The sequence below is a fragment of the Balaenoptera acutorostrata genome, chromosome X (genome assembly GCF_949987535.1).
Source record: "Balaenoptera acutorostrata chromosome X, mBalAcu1.1, whole genome shotgun sequence".
Classification (NCBI taxonomy): Eukaryota; Metazoa; Chordata; class Mammalia; order Artiodactyla; family Balaenopteridae; genus Balaenoptera; species Balaenoptera acutorostrata.
Genome location: NC_080085.1, coordinates 30,807,451 through 30,816,812, shown reverse-complemented (window position 1 = coordinate 30,816,812; position 9,362 = coordinate 30,807,451). Strand labels below are relative to the sequence as shown.

General features: G+C 35.9%; 1 pseudogene; it reads left to right on the top strand.

Moving 5' to 3' along the window:
• The first annotated feature begins 3,839 nt into the window (after positions 1-3,839).
• LOC103006524 (40S ribosomal protein SA-like) lies at positions 3,840-4,649 on the top strand (annotated as a pseudogene).
• The last annotated feature ends 4,713 nt before the right edge of the window (positions 4,650-9,362 follow it).

Genomic DNA, 9,362 nt, shown 5'->3' with positions numbered 1-9,362 from the left:
GATGTGCCCTTTAACGTAATTCAAATTGTAGGTCCTGATCCCTTTATTTTAATAATAAGGCTTAAGTAATACTAAACTTAAGACTTTGCTCTTAAGTTTTGGTATCCTGTATGGGGTCAGCTTTCCCAGAATAATCTGTTCTTTCACTCTCACTTTTCCAATGCTCTATAGCTTGCTATCTATTAAATATTGTATATTGATCTGGTCTGTTATCATTACTGGAGATAAGTAAGCCTTATCATCATCTAGATATATTTAGTGTCCTCATTCAGAGATTTCATGTCTTGGTCAATGAAGAATATGAAATTTGGTTCATTCTTCATCTTGCAAAAACCAGCTGAAATTTCTTTCTTCCTGTATATGGTGGGAGACTACCAATAATAATCAATTTGTTTCTGTAGGGTCTTAATTTTCCTAAACATAACAAATATTGAGAAAGGTACAACTTTACTCTTCCTAAAAAGTTAACAGAAAAAAGAATATTATATACATTACTCTCCCTTATCATTAAAATTAACCAATAAGTTAAATAAAAATTACAATATCACCTTTCACTTACATTATAACTTTCTTGTTTTTAAACTTCATACTAAACTTTCCTTTTATGATTATAACTAAAGACTTATGCTTTTATTCACTTACTCAACTTGTTCCAAATAATTACAGTAGTATTTTCTCTGTTACACATATATTGTCAAATTTTAGACAATGAGAATCCTTTTTTAACTGAGCTCATTTGTCCTTGTACTATCCAAGCCATCTTTGAAATCCTCCTCACTTTTGGGCAGCCATATGTTCCAGGTCACAGATCAGCTATTACCCAGGAAGTGCTAGTTCATTTTACAAAGGAAAAGAAAAGGCATTAAAAAAATAAATTCTGGCCGTTGGGGGCTGCATGTCAGATTTTTCCACATGAGTAAGTCTGGTAGATAGGATGAGATTAATGCTGGGTCAAATTCTAGCTAAAACTAGAAAAGAAACTACTTTTAAAAGGGCCATGAGTTCACATTTCCAGTTTGTTATTAATTCTTTATTTTGTGGTGTGAAGTTTATTTTACCAATGACATACACGCTTAGACTATTAATCCTTCCCCAAAGTTTTAAATATGTTTCCCCCTTTTAAAAATAATTATGTCTCATTGACTTCCAGTTTAGTGTCACTTCATTATCTTTCACTATTGGTTACAGTAAGAGAAAGAAATGTTCTCTAATGTGTCTATGGTTTTCAGTCATCTTATTGATAGGTAGTGAAATAAAATATGTAGAAAGAAAAGTTCACTTAATTTTCACGTTCTACAAACCAAGTTCTAGTTAATCCAAGATTGAAGCAATTATTTTTAAAGTAAAATGTCAAAATGTGCACTGTCATAATTATGTTTATGACATATATTAAATTTATGCTTTAAGTTAAAGAAAAACTCATTCTATGGAGTTATTTTTAGCAAATATAATAATAAACACCAGTTAGTGTGCTGTTATGAAGCACACCATTTGTTATTTTGGAAGTCTTACTAATCCTTGTGCAAATATGAAATGCAAATACATAATTAGCTAATTTATTAATCATTCATTTGAAATATTTGATTATGTACTCTGTGTCAAACATTCTTCAAGGTCTAGGGATACGATAATAAATAAAATACTTACAATTCTCTCCTCCTCAAAGTTACAAAACAGTTGAGAAAACATCCAGTTAAATAAATGGTTATAATATAGCTTGATGAATGATAACATTCATCCATAGGGTAGGAGAAACAAGAATTTTATGGGAACCTATGGCAATGGAACAAAACCTGTCTTAGTGATGGTCTTCCTGAGAATGCCACATTTAGGTTAAGAACTAGAGAATGAATAGGACTTAGCCAGACAGAAGGTGGAGGTTGCATAGTGGAAGTCATAGCCTTGTGGAGTGAACGTCACCGATTTCTAGGAGTCAGACATTATCCAAAAGGCAAAAGTAAGTCATTGAAGGGACTTAGGTAGTGAATAATCAGATTTGCATTTTTCGAAATATTACTTAGACTGGAAATTGGAACTGTAGAAGGACAGGCCTTGAGGCAACAGAGCAATTAGGAGGCTGTTTCAGAAATGTAGTAAGGGAGGATAATGGCCTAGAACAGTGTGGGGCAAGTGATGATAGAAAGATGGAAAATAAGCCATATCCAAACCATCAAAAAAGTCTATTGAATTTAACATTAACATGTTTCCAGAATCTGATCACTGCTCACCATCTGCCTTGCCACCATCCTGGTACAAGCCAACAACACATCTCATTTCAATTATTGCAATAACCTCTTAGCTAGAGTTGCCAGATTTAGCTGATAAAAATTTCATCTGGCAACACTGCTCCTAACTGTTCTCCCACCTTCTGCCTCTTCTCCACATCAGTCTTTTCTCAATATGGCAGGTAAGAGTACTGTTAGGAAAACACAACTCAATCTTGAAAAGTTCTAAATAGCCCAACTGGTCATGATGTAGTATGTTTTTTATACACTGCTGGGTTAAATTTGCTAATATTTTGTCTAGGATCTTTGCATTTATGTTAATAAGTGCTTTTGTCTCCAATTTCTTTTTCTGTCTGCCATGGTCAGGTTTTGCTATTGAGGTTATATTTTCATCATTAAACGAATTGTGGAGTAATCTATTTCCCCCCTCTCTTCTCTGGAAATGTGTTTTTAAGATTATATTGATCTTCTCTTTGCAATTGGTAGAATTTTCCTGAAAACCTTAGGCCTGGTGTTTGTTATTGTTTTACATTTTAAAATACTGATTCAATTTATTTGTTATAAGACAATGTTTTTGAGTCAATTTTTATAACTTAGTTTCTAGGAAACTATTTTGTCTAAATATTCAATCTTATTGTCATAAAATTTTTCATTGTTCTCTCTTTGTAATCTGAGTTTTACCTCTGCTTATGTCCTTTTCCCCTTTTTCTTCCCTCATGTTGTTTACATGTACTGCTGTTCTTCCTGATTAATTTTGCCAGTATCTGTGCGTTATCTTTTAAAAATAATCAATTTCTGTCTTGTTGATTCTCTCTTGTTGATTTTGTATTTGTTCTGAATCTCATAAATTTCCAATCTTACGTTTATTATCTCCTTACTTCTATATTTGGTTTATTCTATTGTTCATATACTATTCTGTCTATATTGTGTTTTTGAAATTCTCATGTTTTTTATTTCCTATTTGTCAAAATTTCATGTAACTGTTAGATCTAGATGTCCAATTGATTTAGTTTATTTTCTTATATTATTGTGGCATGAATATTTTATAAGTAGGGCTGTGCAATTCCTATTGATTATTTTACCTTATGTATGAATTTCCTGAATAATGAGCTGGTTGCCTAAGTAAGATCTCAATGATGAAGAATGAGTGATTAAGTATAATTAGGATATTAAGTGTAATTATCAGTTTTAATAGATTTGATATCAGTATTCGTTCTTCTTTTTGAAGCTCAAATGGTCCCATCTTTGGCTAATGGGAGTCCCTTCAGGTTGCCTCCTGTGTCCTTTTATAGTCTGTGATAGAGTCTAGGCACAGGATTTCAGAAATGACAAGATGATCAGGCTCACCTTGGATATTGCTGGTCACAGATATATTTTTAAGGAGCCCTGGTAATTCTTGTAAGTGGAAAGTAATATTTGGAGATTATATCTGGGTGGGAGGTTTGCAATTTCTACTGGGTTATCACAGCTTCTTGGGCATTTCAGTAGAGAGCTAAAACACGTGTATTTTATTTATTTTACAAGGAGAAAAATAAATTTTACCTTTCCACACTACCTGGAGAGGAGTCCGTACGGTATAGTCTTCGGTTCCTGTCAGAAAGGCAAACTTTCAGAATGTTCGAAGCCCTTGACGTACTGCAAATGAAGGAGGGGGCTGTACTTAAATTCCTTGCTGCAGGAACCTACTTAGGTGGCACCAACCTTGACTTCCAAATGGAACAGTATATCTACAAAAGGAAAAGTGATGGCGTCTACATCATAAGTATGAAAAGAACCTGGGAGAAGTTTCTGCTGTCAGCTCATGCCATTGTTGCCAGTGAAAATCCGGCTGATGTTGGCGTCATATCCTTCAGGAGTATTGGCCAGCGGGCTACACTGAAAGTTGTAGCTTTCTGTCACTAGGGCCAGTTCTACTGATGGCCGCTTCACTCCTGGAAGCTTCACTAATCAGATCCAGGTGGCGTTCCGGGAGCCTCGACTTTTGCTGGTTACTGATCCTAGGGCTGACAGCCAGCCTCTCACAGAGGCGTCTTAAGTTAACTTGTCTACTCTCATTCTGTGTAACACAGGTTCTCCTCTGTGCTACGTGGACATTGCCACCCCACGCAGCAACAAGGAAGCCCCCTCAGTGGGCCTGATGTGGTGGCTGCCAGGCCCGGAGGTTCTGTGCATGCGTGACACACCTCCCGCGAGAACTCACGGGAGGTCGCGCCTAATCTCTACTTCCACAGAGATCCTGAAGAGATTGAAAAGGAAGAGCAGGGTATTGCTGGAAAGGCTGTGACTGAGGAGGAATTTCAGGGTGAATGGACCTCTCCAGTTCCTGAGTTTACTGCTACTAAACCCAAGGTCGCAGACTAGTCTGAGGGCACGCAGGTGCCCTCTGTGCCTATTCAGCATTTCTCTGGTGAAGATGATAACTGAGTGCTGTTAAGCTGTTCCTCCACAGGTTTTTGAACAGAAAACGGCAATACAAAGCTGACGGAAAAAGAATGTTTCTAAAAAAGTAAGTAAATCAGTAAATTCTAATTTCATAATACTGATTTCCCAAATTTAAATGGAGATTATAGGATTCTGTTTCACATGTTTGATTTGTATCTTGATCTTGTCTTTTATACTGAAAATCTTGGTTCCTAGTGATATAATTACGTATATGGTTTAGTCTACTCTGTGTGATGTGGAGTATGTGTATATTTTTATAAGGGTTTTAGAATTATCCCCAAATCAAACTTAATAATAGGACCACTAGCTGCGACTTAAGATTTTGTGATCTTTATTTTTGGTCCCACTTAGGTATATAAAGTCAACATTCTATTTTAAAATTCATTGAGATAAGTATCTTTGCCATTATGCCATAAATTTGATATAAAGTAGTATTAGTGAGTTTCAATTTGTTTTTTATTTTAGGGATTGCTTCACTTTTTAAAATTTCATTTCATGTTATCTTTCACATATATAAAAAATGAAGAAGGTGCTAAGGTCAAAACTATAAAACAAGGCACATTAGAAAATATCTAGTTTTTATCTTTGTTCTTCCCACTACCTCTCTTTTGTCTTCTTCCCTAAGTTTACTATTTCTTTTAATTAATTTTTGGTTTACCCTTCCATTGTTTTTGGAAAATATTAGCAAATATGTATGTACATGTGTATGAGTGTGTGTATGAATTCCCACACCTTTGTTACCGAAAAGGTACCCCAAAAGGTGTAACGTATTTCTTTCATTCTTTTTCTTTTTTACAGCTGTTTTGCTTTTGCAATTAGTAGGAAAATAAGTAGCTTTTTGCATAAGTCATTGCATATTCCTGTGAGTGTATCTTAGGAATAGATTCCTAGAAGTGGGATTTCTGGGTCAGAGAGTAAATGCATGTGTAATTTTGCTAATTAATAATTTGCTAATATCAAATTCTTAGAGCTGGTATGGTTTTGCATTTCCATTAGCAATGTATGAAAGTGATTGTTTCTCATGACCTTAACAACAGAGTATGTTGTCAAAGTGTTCTGTTTTTGCCAAGGTTAGAAATGATACCTCAGTGTAGTTCCAATTTTGTATTTCTCTTATTATACATGTATTATATATCTGATCACTTCGTATGATTAAGGGCCATTGCTGGTTCTTTTTCCGTGAACTGTTTTCCATATCATTTGCCTATTTTTTTCTTTAAAGTATTGGGACTTTTTCTTTTTCTTTTTTAGAAGGTCTTTATATAATAGCAATATTTGCCCTCTATATGTGATATAAGATGCAAATATTTTATCCAACTTTGTCATTTGTCCTTATCCCTCCTTCCCTTCCTTCCTTCCTTCCTTCTTTCCTTCCTTCCTTCTTCATTTTAATTTAGTTTTATTTTTTGGCCACGCCACGTGGCTTGCGGGATCTTAGTTCCCCCACCAGGGATTGAACCCATACCCTTGGCAGTGGAAGCAGGGAGTCCTAACCACTGGACCACCAGGGAATTCCCCTTTCTTCTTTATTTATACCATGCACATGTGTTTTTTTTTTTGGATTCCAATAAAACTTCATTTACAGAAACAGACCGCAGGACACATGAGTCCGTAGGCCATGCTTCGACAACCCCCACCCTAGACTCTTATTTTTCAAGGCATGATCCTAGGATCATCAACTTCACCTTGGACCCTGCTAGAAAATGGTGATTCTCAGGCCCAGGCCCAGAATTACTGAATCAGAATCTGCAGTTCAACAAGCTGATCAGGTGATTTCTACTATGTTTGAGTTTGAGAGGCAATGCCAAATAGTGTCCATTGGAGCAAGGTGGTAGATCTATATTGCCATGAGCTAGTTAAACTTCTCTCTGTTCCGTGATTATAGAGGAAAGATTGGAACCTTCCCAATCTGCCATGCACATTTTTAATGTAATCAAATTTATCAAGAATTTCCCTTTTTGCTTCTAGATTTTGGATCACAGTAAGACATTTTTTTTTTACCCTTTTCTAGATAATAAAGGAATTCACCCATATTTTGTTTTAATACTAGTACAATTTTATTGTAGCCTTTAGATATCTGATTTTTTAAAAAATTTATTTGTTTTATTTATTTATTTTTGGCTGCGTTGGGTCTTCGTTGCTACGCATGGGCTTTTTTTTTCCTCTAGTTGCAGAGAGCATGGGCTACTCGTCGTTGCGGTGCACAGGCCTCTCACTGCGGTGGCTTCTCTTGTTGCAGAGCACGGGCTCTAGGGGCACAGGCTCAGTAGTTGAGGCACATGGGCCTAGTTGCTCTGTGGTATGTGGGATCTTCCTGGACCAGGCTCAAACCCATGTCCCCCGCATTGGCAGGCGGACTCCTAACCACTGCGCCACCAGGGAAGTCCTAGATATCTGATATTTTAAAAAATTCTCATGGTCTACAATGTATGTCATTTTTTTATATACAGCATTTTATTATTGGTTAGTTCTGAATATTTTTAAAAACAATCTCTATTATTTCTCTTTTGATCAATGAGTTATTCAAAAGTTGTCTGTATGATACTGCTTCTTTGATATTTTTTGAGCCTTGCTTGATGGATCAGGTGTCCATTTTTCTAAATGTATAGTATATACCTAAGTTATTCTCCATTTTTTGCTACAGAGTTCTGCCTATGGCCACTAAGTAAAGTGTGTTCACATTTTGTGATTCAAATTTTCTATATCTTACTATTTTCTCTGCTTGACTTGCCAGAAACTGAGATAGTTTTGTTGAAATCTCTTATGTTGTTGGGTTTGTCTATTTCAACTTGTAGTTCTGGCCACTTTTACTTCACATATTGTAAGAGTATTTTACCCTGTACAGGAATTAGTGTTTTAATATGTTCTTAGAGAATTGACACTTTTCTATATAGAAATATATATATTTAATATATACTAAATTTATCCTGCTTAGGTTTATTTTTTCTGATATTAGTATAAGCGGCTCAACTGTAATTTCATTAGTGTTTGCCTGGTATATATTTATTAATTATTTTAATTTTAATCTCTACTTGGCTTTGGGTTTCAGGTGCATATATTGTAAAGAGCATATAGCTGAAATTTGATATTTTTGTATAACCTGAAAATATATGTCTTAATTAATAAGCTTAGTTCATATATACTTGAGAGGTAAGGGTTAACTTGTCCCAGACTGGTCTCCTGAAGGTTGGTCCCCAGAAACAAAAGTTGAGTTCATATACTCCTGTAAAGCTCTGTGGAGATGAGTTATGGCCTGGTGACTAAGAAAATAATTCCTGGTACATAATAAGGTTTGGACCTCAGCCTCTGACCATATGAAGGGAACGTGTCAAATCTTGCTGCTGTATTGATATATTGTATGGCTATAATCACATGGCTTGAAGCAGAAGGGACAGATAATGCTACCCACCTATCATGAATGCTGAGATTGCAGGGAAGGGCTGGAATCCAGGTTCTGCCTTATCAAATTGCTATTGTAGCCTGGTTCCTGATCTAAACATGGGAAGGACTAATGCTTCCCATGGATTAATGATGCTTAAAGGCTGCACAGTTCATGTGTGAGGAACTTCTTCCAGAGTCTAAGGTATACCCTGAAATATTTCTTCATTGTCCTAGAATTCAATGGGCAACAGAGGACTTACACATGTGTTATTGCTCCTATTTCCATGGGTTTTCCCCAATAAACACTACTCCAGGCATGTGGGGTGTGTGGGCTTCTAGCCATATAGAGTTTATATGTGACAGCAGGGATAATTAATACTGATAATGCCTGGATTAGTTTCTATAAATTTACTTTTCCTTTTATATTTGTTTTATTTTCTCTGAGCTGCTTCTTCTCTCCTTTCTTGGTTTTTTGGTTTGTTTATGTGGGGATTGATTGAGCTATGTTTGTTTTCTTTCACATATCATTTTTCCTTCTCTTGGTTTTGAAAGAAAATTACAGCAATTTTATTTTACAAGGTATAGTTGATATTTTATTCTGAATATTTATTTAACACAGTTTAAAGTTAATAACTCCAACACCTACTGACCAATGCAAAAACCTTAGAACTCATTAACTTTTATCATCCCAGTTTTTTATTTATTTATTTATTTATTTATTTATTTATGACTGTGTTGAGTCTTCGTTTCTGTGCGAGGAGGGCTTTCTCCAGTTGAGGCAAGTGGGGACCACTCTTCATCGCGGTGTGCGGGCCTCTCACCATCGCGGCCTCTCTTGTTGCGGAGCACAGGCTCCAGACGCGCAGGCTCAGTAATTGTGGCTCACGGGCCCAGTTGCTCCGTGGCATGTGGGATCTTCCCAGACCAGGACTCGAACCCCTGTCCCCTGCATTGGCAGGCAGATTCTCAACCACTGCGCCACCAGGGAAGCCCCCTATCATCCCAGTTTTGACATGTGTTTTATTGTGTTAAGTATCTGCCCTTTTTTGAGCTCCACATATTAGACTTTTTGTTGCTATTGTTGTTATTATTCTTATTTTATATGGAAAATACTTGTTAGATATGCCTACATTTTAATCTTTTATTTTCCTCACTGTTAAGCATTTTCATCAGATCCTTTAGAAGTTCCCTCAGTGCAGGCTTATTTATGGTAAAATCTCTCCGTTTTCATGTATCTTAAAATGTTTTTGTTTTCCTTTCCTTATTTAAAGACAGCTTTGCTAGGCATACACTATTAGGTTGATAATTTTTTTT